Source organism: Protopterus annectens, chromosome 2.part1, assembly GCF_019279795.1.
Source record: "Protopterus annectens isolate FY-2018-M chromosome 2.part1, PAN1.0, whole genome shotgun sequence".
Lineage (NCBI taxonomy): Eukaryota > Metazoa > Chordata > Ceratodontiformes > Protopteridae > Protopterus > Protopterus annectens.
The window spans coordinates 1,464,895,476-1,464,909,069 of NC_056729.1; the positions used below are offsets into that span (position 1 = coordinate 1,464,895,476).

General features: G+C 43.0%; 1 protein-coding gene across 1 annotated transcript in view; it reads right to left on the bottom strand.

The window, feature by feature from the left end:
- WDR19 (WD repeat domain 19) overlaps window positions 1-13,594 on the bottom strand; it is a 3,663,919-nt gene that overhangs the window by 1,468,084 nt on the left and 2,182,241 nt on the right. The gene's annotated exons all lie outside the window — the stretch shown is intronic.

Here is a 13,594-nt window from a genome sequence, read left to right on the forward strand (position 1 = left end):
AACGTTCGACGCTCGCCCCGAGGTCTGTGGAACCGGCGAATGAACCCTAGAAGATGAACTCGGAACCGATGACATGGGCTCCGACATCTTCGACCCCTTCGAGGATTTAGAAGCCTGATCCGACTTGTCCAAAGCCTCTTGAAAGGCAGGCTTAAGTAACCCTCTGTCTATGAGCTTCCTGCGTCTATCTGTCATGACCCTCCCGCTAAAGGAATGGCAAATAGAGCAATCCTCTTGAAGATGGAGAGGGCCAAGACAGTAGACGCAGGAAGCATAATTGTCAGTAATGGACATTTTCTGCCCACACTGACATCTTTTAAAGCCAGATTTAGCTTTCTCAGACATGTTAATATAACAAACACTTCACTAGGAAAAAAACTGCTAAAGACTACTAATCCTATAAATGTATATATATGTCTAGAAAAGGATATATAATATATGACACTCACAAACCACACCCAAAGAAAAAAAGGGTTAGGCCACAAAAGGGTGCCTGAAGAAAAAAGGGATATATATATATATATATATAACACACACACACAGCACTTCTATAAACTATTTAAGAAATATAAAGTTATTTCAGCAAAAAAAAAATAAGTAGCTTATCTGTAAATAGAAACCAATTATCAATTTTCTATCTGGTCCGAGCTCTCCTCGATCCAATCTGTTGCAGCGGCAAACTAGATCTGAGTAATGGCAGGGAGGATTGTGGGATATGGGCTGGTCTCGAGCTTCTCTGAGATTCAGAGCTTTGCAATTCGGCCGACTCGGAGCCGAGGATCAGCTCCGAACCCGTGTGTAAGAACAAACAGCGAGAATGAACACTCTCACATTGGCTGCTAATTGTACCCTGACAGTTGAGGAGCTAGTTCCTTCATTGAAAATTGTAGCTAAAAAGTCAAGAACCTTATAAACTGGTGCTGAAAAGGGATTTAAATTATTTTTGTGTGCACAAAAAACAAATCTTTTCCATTTACTTTTGAAAATTTTGGAAGCTTTATGGGAAGATAATAGAATATGACAGACAGGGGAGGAGAGACAGGTTTGTCTAGCAATCAATGGAACTAGAGAAACCATGCAGTCAACTTGAGTCCTGATATGTCCAGGTGAGTCATGCCTGTTGGGTGAGACAGGAGGTCTGCAGCTGGATCCAGAATCCAGTGCAGGTGGAGAAGATGAGGCCAAAGGAAGGGAAACCAGACCGGATGAGGCAAGCAAGAGGCAATGAGAATAACTTCTCTTCAATCAAGATGATTTCTGGAGAAATGTGGAAATGAGCAGTAATGGGGGATAGACATAATGGAGACCAGAGGGCCAATCATGAAGTAGAGCATCCCTCGGTGACTCCCCCAGTGGAAGGATCAAGGCAAAGAACCTGCTGCACTTGTTGAGATGAGATGCAAAAAGGTTGCAGCATGGTTGTCCCCACTGACAGAATATTATCTCTGACACTTTTAGGTTGACAGACCACTTGTTAAGCATCAGAATAGAACTGCTTAACTTGTCTGCTATCACGGCAGACTTCCCCAGGATGTGTGTTGCTATCAGAAAGTGACTGGATGAGATCACCCACTGCCATACTCTCATAGTTTCTTGACAAAGAGGGTAAGATCTGGTTCACCCTTGTTTGTTGATATACCAGCTTACCGACACATTGCCCATCTGAATCGCAATAGTCTTGGTTGGCAGAAGGTCTGCAGTGCTAGGAGGACAGCTCTCATCTCCAGAATGTGTTGGCCTCTTCATGAGATCATCCTTCACAAGAAGTGCCCCCTCCACTTGCTCTGATAGGCATCTGTGGTCACAGTAACCTTGGGTTGAGGAAGCAGAAAGGTACAGCCTTCTTGTATTTGACTGGACTGGATCCACCAGAGAAGGTAATTCTTTCAAGCCTGTGTTATCTTGACTCGACTGGATAACGGTTGTTGGAGAATAGACCCCATTGTGCTGCAAGTGCCCACTGAAGGATTTTCATATAGAACTTTGCCAGTGGTACAAGAGTGACTGTCGCTGATACGGGCCCCGATGGTAGAAGTATACGACACATGGAAAGTGAAGACTTCTGAATACCACTACCAGTTGACTGCTGACAATCTACTATTGGACATCAACAAGCTGGATGAGGAAATAAAAAATGATATATATTTCCAAAGGTACAGGTATGAGTATGACAGTACCTACAGTAGTATTGACCAGCATATTTCAAAACTCACCTCCACTAAAATCAAAAAATTGCAAACGGACATTAAGGTATACAAAGATGGCACGGCTTATCCGAAACCTCCAGTATCCCAAGGAAACTATTTGTCCTTTAGAGCATGGAGGGCAGGGACGACTACCCCCAACCAGTTAAAACGGGGTGAGGGGTCTAGCTACAAGGAATCTACCATCAAGGATTCAACGGACCCTTCGGATCCAGTCAGACGTAGTGAACGATTGGCAGCCTATCACAAATCTAGTAATGCAGAAGAGGTAGTGGAGGTCCAGCCTCATTCCCTATAGAGGAACAGGGTCAGAAATCCAGCAACTGGTCCAGGCCCAGGAGGAACTGAACCAATTAATTACTGGGACTGGTTCATTCAAGTCTGGTCAAAGTAACATTTTATTAAACTCAAGAAAGGATTTCAAGATATATAATTTTTCAGATTATGTCTTCGAGATTGAGTTAGTGGATGTGTTGGCAAAATACTTTTCTTATGTGCCCTCTAAGAGGGCTGATATAGCTTCTTCTGTCATTGATTTAAAACTCTTTGTTAGAAAGTTAAATCTACAGTTACTAATGGGAAATTTCACTAGTGTTAGGGGTGAATTCCTTCTGGCCAGCACATACAATCCACCGCTGCATCCATCCTTTAACCTATTCGAACAGATTTGTGAGTTGGATATAAGACATACCCTCAATAAATCTTTACCCAAACAAGCTTTTAGATACAATATCAGTAAAGATGAGAGACTATTATTAGATTCCCGAGCTAATTCTTCAGTGAGGGTTATGCAACCGGACGAAGGTGGAGGCCTGGTAGTCATGAATGAGGTTGATTATGTACAGAGGATGAAAGACATCCTTTCCTCTGAGTCTTACAAGGAGGTTTCCAGAATGAATTGAATACAGGTAATTCTAGGGTTTCCAATTATTTTGGTGACATGTTTGTCAACGGATCCATTGATTTGGATCTACTGAATTTTATATCTCCACCTACATATAAAATTCCTATTATATTTGGATCACCTAAAATTCACAAGAACCCTTTGGATCCATCAATGCACCCCTTAGTAAGTGCCAGGGGCAGCATTACGTATGCTAGCATCAAAGTAGCGGACTCAATATTAAAGAAATATGTGGCTACTGAACCTCAAATTTCTAAAGATTCCTGGTCTTTCCTGCCCATGATCAACCAGACTACTTATAGAGAAGATAGTCACTTTTTAACAGTTAATGTGAAAGACCTATATACATCTATCCCTCATTCAGTTGCCTTAGACTGGATCCCAGTCATGTTGTCCAAAAAAGAGGCCCCTGCTAAAGATATCCAACTAGTGAACGAATTGTTGGACATTATACTGTCCAACAATTTTGTGTCCTTTAATAACAGATTCTACTTACAGTTGATAGGAGTACAGATGGGTTCCCAGTGTAGTGCCAGTGTGGCCAATTTGGTCATGGCCTACTGGGAAAGGGAGTTCATTTTAACTAATCCATTATTCATGGATAAGGTATCGTTATATACACGGTTTCTAGATGACATCTTTATTATTATGAAAGGTGACGACGAGTCAGCTATTTCTTTAGTAGACATGTTCAATTCTTCCACTAACTTTGTACAATTCACTTACAATTTTTCCTTAGATCAGGTAGCTTATTTAGATGTAGATCTCTCGAAGGACAAAGAAAAAGGTTATTTTGTAGCTAAGATTTACAGGAAGGAATCTTTTTCCAATAGCTACGTCCACTTTGATAGTTGCCATCCCTTGTCCCAAAAGTGATCTATTTTTAAGGGTCAACTTGTTAGAGCTGCCCGCATGGTATCCAGGGACTGTAATTTTGAGGAAGAATGTGCTTTCATGGCAGACCTTTTTTCTAACACGGGTTACCCCAAAGACCTCATTAATGATCTGTTATGAGAGGTCCATAATAAGAGAGCATCTGGGGTATATGTACCTATTTTAAATTACAATACTTTTGACAGAGTAACACTTGAAAGGAGGAAGGATGAAGCTTTTCCCATGCCATACAGTTTTAAGCTAGGGAGATTTTCACCATCATTTTGAAAAATTAGAATTTGATTACTCAGGATGACTCCACCTGTAAAACCCTGGTAGAATTACCCCAAGTAGTGTTCAAGAGAGGCTTAAATATTAAAGGTATCTTAGAAAGAAAACCTAAGATTTTGAACAGCAGGAATGGAATGTATATGTGCAACATGTGTCGCTACTGTGGCCATATAAAGACAGGGATGAGATTTACCATCAGGGACAGGGTGTTTCACCTAATGGGCAGGTTCACTTGCTGTAGTACTCAAGTGGTGTACTTGGCTCAGTGTTCCAGCTGTTCTGCTTTTTATGTCGGTAAAACCGACAGAAAATTGCAGGAATGAATATATGAGCATCTTTATGCTATCAGGAAAGGCAAGATGGACAATGCTCTAGCTAGACACATAGTAGAAAATCCGAGTCATCAGTTCTTGTTTTGCATCATTGATCAGGTGAAATCCGACTTCGGGGGGGGGGGGTCTACTTCGCTCCTTTTGGAAAGTAGGGAGTTGTCATGGCAACTCAGGTTGGATGCTTGCCATACCCCAGGCCTCAATGGCATGCTATCCATTACTTGCCTTTTGAAACTTAAAAGGTTGAACAGGTAGATCAGGGCTGCTATACCCATGTGTTTTGGTCCAATCCATTATATGTCATTTTTGGTCACGACCATTATTGGAACAATTCAATTTCATATAGCAGTTAGGCAGTTCACACTAGACCTTTTTATTTTAATTATTTAGTATAGTTTTCTTCTTCCTAACCAGAATTTCCAGCAACAATGGTCCTCAGGGTTGATTTTCTTAGGTTTGTTTCTAACATGGCCCTTTTTACTACATAGTAACATCGGTTCCTTATATTATAGTTTTGAAAGGTAACCAGATAGCATGTATTTGACTTGGGACAGGGTCATAGTTGATGACTATCACGATTATTATTACTATTCCCTGGTGGGGTCATATACTTAAGTTAGGAATGGATTCTATACTTCTATCTGGTAAGAGCTGTGCTGTTCATTTTTATGCTGCATAAATGTCGCTTATGTTATGTTATATAAATGTTGTTGTATGGTTTTTATGTTGACCGCACTGTGCGTTCATTCTTTATAAAACATGTCTTCTGTATATATATTTTTCATTCTAACGTATATTCTGATTTAGTTGTTTGATCTATTTTATTTACATATTTATTTGCATTTTATTTTCGTAGTGTTGTTAGTTATGTTTACTTAGGTTCATTGGTTTATGGCCCTTTAAGGCACCAACCGGGTCTATTATACAGTTTTTCAGGCTTACGGAACAAACACTGATTTCATTTTATAATGGAGATAAATTTTCACAAAAGGGGTATTCTTTCATCTGAGAGATTGCTATACCAACTGTCATTCAACAGGGAGCTTTAGATCGGAGGTTTAAGAATACCTGCCAGCACTTATCAGTTGATTATGTGTTTTAAGAGAGCCACAAGAGTCAGTTGTGTTTGAGATTCTATGGCATTGTTTTACGAATACTATTTTAGTGTTGTGGGGCACACCGGTTTTAGATGCAGAGTTATTATGATGTTATTTACATTACACTTATGAGTAGTAGCTGATTTTATATTTTAATAGCTGATACTGCTTTGAATGTTCGGTTGACATACCACAAGTCTTAGTGTAGGTGGGTGTGCCGGCATTCATTGTTCACTAATTAATGACCATGTGATTTTTTAAATGATTTATTGTATATAAGACAACGGTTAGCAACAAGACACTGTTTTATTTGCTTTTCTGATGAAGTTGGAGTGTGTCCGACGAAAAGCTCGTTTTTGGTGCTTAAAATAAATTGTTTCATCTTGATGGACGGACCATGTGTTCGGTTTACTGAAATTCATCTGTTGCTTGGCTCATTGAATTCAACCTGCTGGCATACGAGCGTGTTCCTATTTGTTTTCATCAAGACTCCTGACTGATATTTTTGACCTGGAAATGAATTCTTTGAATCCAATACAGGGGGAGAGAAGCTATTTGAGCCACTGTATTGAAAAGACCACTGATGAATTCCAGAGCTTGAGTTGGATTGAGTTGAGATTTATTGTAATTGATGGATATCCCCAAATGAGAACACAGCTGGAGTAAGTAGTCTCGTGCTTGAATTAGCTGATGTCTAGTTGGACCTGTCAGGAGTCAGTCATCCAGATAAAGAAACACTCAGAATCCCCACAGTCTCAGGTGAGCTGCAACTACTGCCATGCACTTGGTGAAGACCTGGGGGCTGTGGTGAGAACAAAGGGCAGTGCTCTGAATTAATAATGACTGGCTCCCAGCTGGAAGTGTATATATATTCTGGATCGTCTGTTCATTTTGATGTGATATATCAAGCCCATTCAGTCGTCCTTGTGCAGAAAAGGCAGAATGGACTGAACTGTGACCATCTGAAACTTTGTATACTGAATTGATTGATTTAGTTTGTTGAGTTCTAAGATTGGTCTCAAGTCCCTTGTCTTTTTTGGCACTAAAAAGAATCTTGAATAACTTCTGAACTCCTTCTGGTGTGGGAGACCTCTTGGAGGAGTCGCTTTTTCTAGCATCTTGTTTATTTCTAGTGCTGCAGCATCCCTCGGACTGGGTGAAACATCGGGGAGTTTTGTGGAATTTAACAAGAGTGGATGGGAAAATGGTTTAATATAACCTCTGGATATAATCCTCTGTACCCATAAATCTTTTGTAATTTCTAGCCAGGCTCTCTGGTGCATGGATAGACGACCCCCGTCTACCTTCAAAGATGGACAGTCGGACCTCATTTCAGGAACACTGAAAGAATCTGTTAGTGAAGGTGTACCTAGATCCTTGATTATGTGGACCGTCTCTGCCACAAGGACAGCATTTTCTATTTGAGATCCTCCCTCTAGCCCTGGAGGAACTGTCACCATGTGGATCTTGGAAGAGCACGTGGGATTTCTTGAACCACATTTTTCTTCCATCTCATTTGTTCCTAGAACTAGAACACTGAGTCAAAAAATGTACCCCCACAGCAGAGGGGGTTTTCCCTTCCTTCTTGCACCTAGAGAGTGGATCTTTCACTTTGGGGCCAAACAAGAAGTTTCTGTTGAGGTCTCTGGAGCGTGTGGTGCAGATGGATTGGGATTTCTTTAGATGTAGCATTTCTAACAGAGCTTGGTCAGACATGGCTTTGTAAGTCAAGCAAAGATCACCTCTAAGTAGGCGATATGAAACACAGAACAGTTGGAGTTTTTTGAGTCTGTCCATATAAGACAAGTGTTTAAGGCCTAGGATCCTCTTTGTGAGGTACTTTTGTGGACTCCTCAGTTGTTGCAGGTGTCTAGTGAGATACATGCCAAATGGGGTATTGTACAAGATGATTGGCCTAGTGAAGGAAGAGTAGAGGGAGACAATGACCTCTTTCTTCCTGGATGCAAAACCCTTAGTAATGAGATGTGCCACATAGAAGGACTTTCTGACCACAGTGGCAATGTGGTGGTCAAAAGAGAGGTTGCGGTCAACCTGTGTTCCCAGATCTCTTATAACACCTATGTTCAGTGGACTGCCATCAAAGTGGTAATTCATGGGAACCGGGTTTGTCCCAAAGGAGATGACACATTTTTTGGCATTGAGCTTAACGCCATGGTTCTGACACCAGTCATTGGTCTCAGTGAGGCCTTTCTGTGGGATGTCAACATCACTTGGGGAGTTAATAATAGCTCCAAACTTGCAATCTTCTGTTAACTTTGTCAGCCAGAGACCCTTTGTGTTGGCCTGGACTTCAGAGAAGTAGATACCAAACAGGAGAGAACCCAGGACCGAACCCTGTGGGACTCCACTTGTGACTGGTTGGCAGTCTGACTTGGAGTCAGCTACTTTCACATTGTGGGTTCTATCTGTGAGACAGTTTGCAACCCATCTAGTGATATAGGGGTTGATGCCTAGCTTAGGAGTTTTTCTATGATTCCCGAGTGGGGAATGGTATCAAAGGCCTTGGCCAGATCAAGGTAGGCTGTATGAACCACCTTGCCTTCATCCACAGCTCTGGTGACTGACTCAAAGAAGTCGACTAGGTTGAGCAGGCATGATCTACCCTTCACAAAACCAAACTGTGTGGGATCCAGAGTTTGGAGACTCCCTATAGCCTTGTTTATTAGGTCCATGATGATGTGTTCCATAGCTTTTTATATCAGACTCATCATGCTAATGGGGCGATAGTTCCCCAGGGTCAGTACTCGCTCCTCCTTTGTGGAGAGGGATGACTGTAGCAATACATCATTCGGTAGGGACAAAGCCTGATGTGAGGCTGTAATTGAACAGGGCACACAGGTGAGGTGCCAGTTCACTTTGTAGTTCATGTAGAACACAGCCAGGGATGTTGTCAGGTCCCACAGAAGCTGTATTCTTCGCCTTGGACAGTGCTGTTTTAACCTGTGCAGCAGTAATACTGGGTGTCTGGCAATCTACTAGTCCTTTGGGGGGGAGAGAGGTAAAGTTGGCACTGAATCTGTCGGCCAGTATATTGGCAATATCTGTTGGCTCGGTATAGGAGGTACCATTGTGCAGCAGTTCAGAGTAAATCTGGGTATTGCCGTGGAGATTCTTTACATAATTATAGAAAGCCTTGTGGTTGTCTTTACTATCTGCTGCAATTCTGTTTTCATAGCTAGCTTTAGAGGATTTGATGAGGGATCTCAATTTTTTTGTTGAGGCTGATAAGGGAGTTTTTACAGTCTTCGGACTTCACCTTATTCCGCATCAGTTTCCTCCTTCTGTTGTAGAGTTTGTTTATGGCAGGGGACCACCAGATTGGCTTCCTTTTTTTGGAGGAGAGTGTCTTGGTTCTAATTGGGTCTGGCGAGATCCATGCATTTGTGTACATGTTCATACAGTGCATTGGTATATGATAGGGTGGTCATACAACTATTCTCCATTTGCATGGGTGTCGTGAAGTTAGCCACCTCTTTTTTAGGAGCCCAAAGTTACCTTTGGAGAAGTTTTTCAAGGTGGTTACCTTTGTGGGAGTGGGGGAGATGGGAGGGGTGTGGATTTCCAAGGTGATTAATTTGTAGTCGGATTACCCAGGGAGGAGTTGACTATTGGTGTAGAGCAATGATCGCCCATGTTAGTAATGACTAGGTCAAGGATGTTGCTACCTCTAGTGGGGGTAAGAATGAGCTGGTCCAGAGCATTGGAATTAATGAATTCCAGGAAACGTTGCGCAAGTGTATTTGTACGCAAGTAGTTTTCCCAGCTAATGGAGGGGTAGTTGAAGTCGCCCAGTATGAAAGTGTTAGGTTGGACCCTAATATTCTCCAGTGTGCTTAGGAATGTGGAGTGTGAGTCTTTGGACATGGTTGGGGACCTATAGCAGGCTACAATCAGAATCTCTGTCTTACCCAATGTTAGCTGCACTTTAAGTATCTGTGAAGCGTTATGTTGGGCTACCAGTCTAGAGGTGTGCACATCCTTTATGAATATGGAAACACCACCACCTTTGGAGTTCGGTCCAAGTTCTGGGGCCAAAAGGTGGAATGAGTTATAGCCTGGTGGTGCAGGGGTGCTTTCTGCTGCTTTAAACCAGGTCTCTGTTACTGCACAAATGTCTATGTTCTCCATTTTAAAGAGTGCTTTGAGCGAGTGCATTTTAAGATTTAGACTTCTAGCATTGAGCAGCATGACCCTCAGATTGCATTTGTTTGTAGCTGTTACGATGGCAATTTGGTCTTTGGAACACCGCCTAAAAAGGCACTATAGGGGTGTGGCAAGTGCCTTGGCCAGTATCCAGAAGCCCAGGGGTGACAGATGCAGGCCATCTCTGGCAAAACATCGAGGTCAGTCAGGCATGTCATCCCAGGTAGACAGATACTGGATCCCCTTAGAATGACACCAGAAACTTAGCCATTTGTTGAAATCGATAATTTTCTACTTGTACTGTGGTATCACTCTGGGTTCATAGGTTCATACTAGGCTATCTGCCCTAGGGCATTTATAAGCCTAGCCAGAATGTGTTTGGCTTTCGCCACCCATTTTAAATTTATTTTGTTATGCCCTTTTTCGAGGTTAGTATACTGTGCCTCTGTCTAACAGTGACACAGAAGTGATACCCGGGGTAAACCTACGATCTCCCATCCACTCATCAAGATTCCTCTTGAAGAGAGTCAATGAGGGACTCTGCCTAACCTGGACTGGGATTTTATTCCAGAGTGAAGGGAGCCTCTGGGTTATGAATCTGTCCCTCCAGCATGTCCTATTTATTTCAGTGCTGAGGTTCAAGTCTCTCGAGCACGTAGCTCGATGGGATTTGGATTTTCTGAGGTGCAGCATGTCCATTAATTCGGGTTGGACATGGCTTTATCGTCAGGCACAGATCGCCTCTGAACAGGCGGTATGCCACTGAGTAGAGCTGGAGTTTCTTTAACTGGGCAGCATATGGCATCTGTTTGAGCCCTTTGATCCTCTTGGTGAGGTACTTTTGGGGTCTTTCCAGTTGCTGCAGGTGTCTGGTAAGGTACATCCCAAAAGGGGCATTGTACTCAATTATGGGCCTGATGAGGGATGAGTAAAGTGGCACGATGACGTCCCCTGATCTAGATGTGAATCCCTTCATGATTAGGTGGGCTATATAAAATGTTTTTCTAACCACTTTGGCCACGTGGTTGTCAAATGAGAGATTGCTATCAACTTGGGTCCCCAGGTCCCTAATTACTTCTTCTGTACTTAATCGATTACCACCTATGTGGTAATTTGTGGGCACTTTGTTTTTGCCAAAGGGGATGACTATACACTTTTTGGCATTTAGCTTGAGGCAATGGCTCTGGCACCAGTTGTCTGTTTTTATGAGGCCCTTTTGGAGGATGCTTGTGTCGGCTGGAGAGTCGATTATGGCGCCAAGTTTGCAGTCATCTGCGAACTTGGTCAGCCACAGTCCTTCCGTGTTGGCCTGTACCTCCGAGAAATATATACCGAACAAGAGAGGTCCCAGGACTGAGCCTTGTGGGACACCACTTGTAACTGGTTTGGAGTCTGACATGGCTCCAGCAATTCTAACCATGTGGGTTCTGTCCTTGAGCCAGTTTGCATTCCATCTAGTGACATAGGAGTTTATATTTAAGCTGGTGAGCTTATCTATAATGCCTGAGTGGGGTATTGTATCGAAGGCTTTTGCGGGGTCCAGGTGTGTGGACCACCTTCCCCTCGTCAATGGCCTTGGTGACTGTTTCAAAGAAATCAACCAGGTTTAAGAGGCAGGATCTGCCCTTAACAAAGCCGAACTGGGTAGGATCCAGTGTTTGTAGGTCCCCAATATCTTTATTTATGAGGTCCATGATGATCCTTTCCATAGCTTTGCAGACCAAGCTAGTCAGGCTTATGGGGCGATAGTTTCCAGGATCCGTTGAGGCACCACCTTTATGGAGAGGGACCACTGTTGCTGTACGCCACTCTTTGGGCACATATCCTGTAGTAAGGCTGAGATTGAACAGTAGTTTTATGTTTGGGTTTAGCTCTTCTTGGAGTTCATGTAGGACGCAGCCCGGGACACCGTCTGGTCCCATTGATGCGGTGTTTTTTGCTTTGGAGAGGGCGGCTCTTACCTGAGCATCTGAGATGTCAGGGAGGCAGCACTCTGCTGGGATAGATATTTGCCCTTTTGGTGGGGGGAGGGGGGAGAAGTTTGCGCTGAACCTGTCAGCTAGGATGTTGGCAATGTCTGTGGGTTCGGTGTATTTTTTGTCATTTTGGACTAATTCTGAGCATATCTGGGAATTCCCACCCAGGTTCCTAACATAACTAAAGATGTTGCTCACGGCTAGGGTCACACCCGCCTGGGCTACATAATCCGAGAGCTCCTCCATGACTCTTTTCATGTAGTCCAGGGAGGTACGTATCAGGTCATTCACATCCACATGTACAATAACACAGTCAGATCTGTACCTGTTGTTGAGGGACCTGAGTGTGTGCGTTATGTGGTGGATCCTGGCACATGACAGGCAGTTGACTGTTACTTTCTCCTTATTCAACCTAGTGAGAGGGACATCAGTGTGCCTCACTATCGAGTCACCTATGACTAGTGTGTTGGGCATGCTGTTTTGCCTTAGGGGCTTTGGTTGAGTGGCACACTGTTTAGGAGAGTTATGTGTCTCGTGATTAGTATTGTGTTGTGGTGGTCGAGTGCATTTCTGCCTTGGAGGTCTCTGCTGTTTGGGTATGTTTTTATTGAGCCAATGCGAAGGTGGGTGTGTGGTTTGTGTTTTTATGTGAAGGCAGTGTTGGCATGTGTTCTGGAGGGCTGTGTGTTCTATGTGATATGATGCAAGTGTTGACCTTCTCCTCTCGACCAGCTATTCTGGTCTTGGCTGGAGAGTGTGTGACTTCCAACTTGGATATATAAGTGCATCTCTCGCAAGTCTGAGTGTTCGGAGGTAAGAAGAGAGAGTTGTCAGTGTACATGAGGCAGTTGCTACATTGCCTCAGGATACTCAAATTCACCAGGTTAATAGGAGAAAGCACAGGGAACTGACCTTTAGACATGCATGGAGGGGTGGGCATTAATAATAAGTACTGGAGCTGTTTCCTTGTAGAACGTTTAGTGCTGGTAGCACTTTTCTGTGTTACAATAATTGCTACAAGAAGTCTGGTAAAGTGCTAGACTAATAAGCTAGTAAAAGTACAGGAGAGGAGAGAACTAGCAGATCTAAGGGAAAAATTGAAGAGCAAACTTTGGCACCACTAAGAAGCTTACAAACAGTCCTGGATGCAGCAAATCTGCACCTAGACTAGACTAGTTACAAGAAAGGTGGGAAAAGCACAAACATGGACTTTTAGACCAGAAAGTTGAAAGAGATGGAAAAACTGCCCAAACGGCCAATAAACTATAATTTCTAGGCCAGAAACCACCCCTCTTGTGGTATATAGGCTACTTAGTGCTTATCACTCCTACTGATAAGCTTGAAAGCTTCCCTCCAACACAAAAAGGCTTGGGGGGATCAGAAGCTTACATACAGTCCTGGATACAGCAAATCTGTATCTGGACTAGACTAGTTACAAGAAAGGCGGGAAAAGCACAAATGTGGGCTTTTAGACCAGAAAGTTGAAAGAGATGGAAAAACTGCCCAAACCATCAAAAAACTACAATTTCTGGGCCAGAAATCACTCCTCTTGTGGTAGATAGGCTACCTAGTGCTTACCACTCCGACTGACAAGCTAGAAGGCTTCTCTCCAACACAGAAAGGCTTGGGGGGCTCAGAAGCTCACAAACAGTCCTGGATACAGCAAATCTCTATCTGGACTAGACTAGTTATAGGAAAGTTCTTTGATCAAATATATCTGAAATCTTGTGAAATGTGTTAAATAATTCAGCGA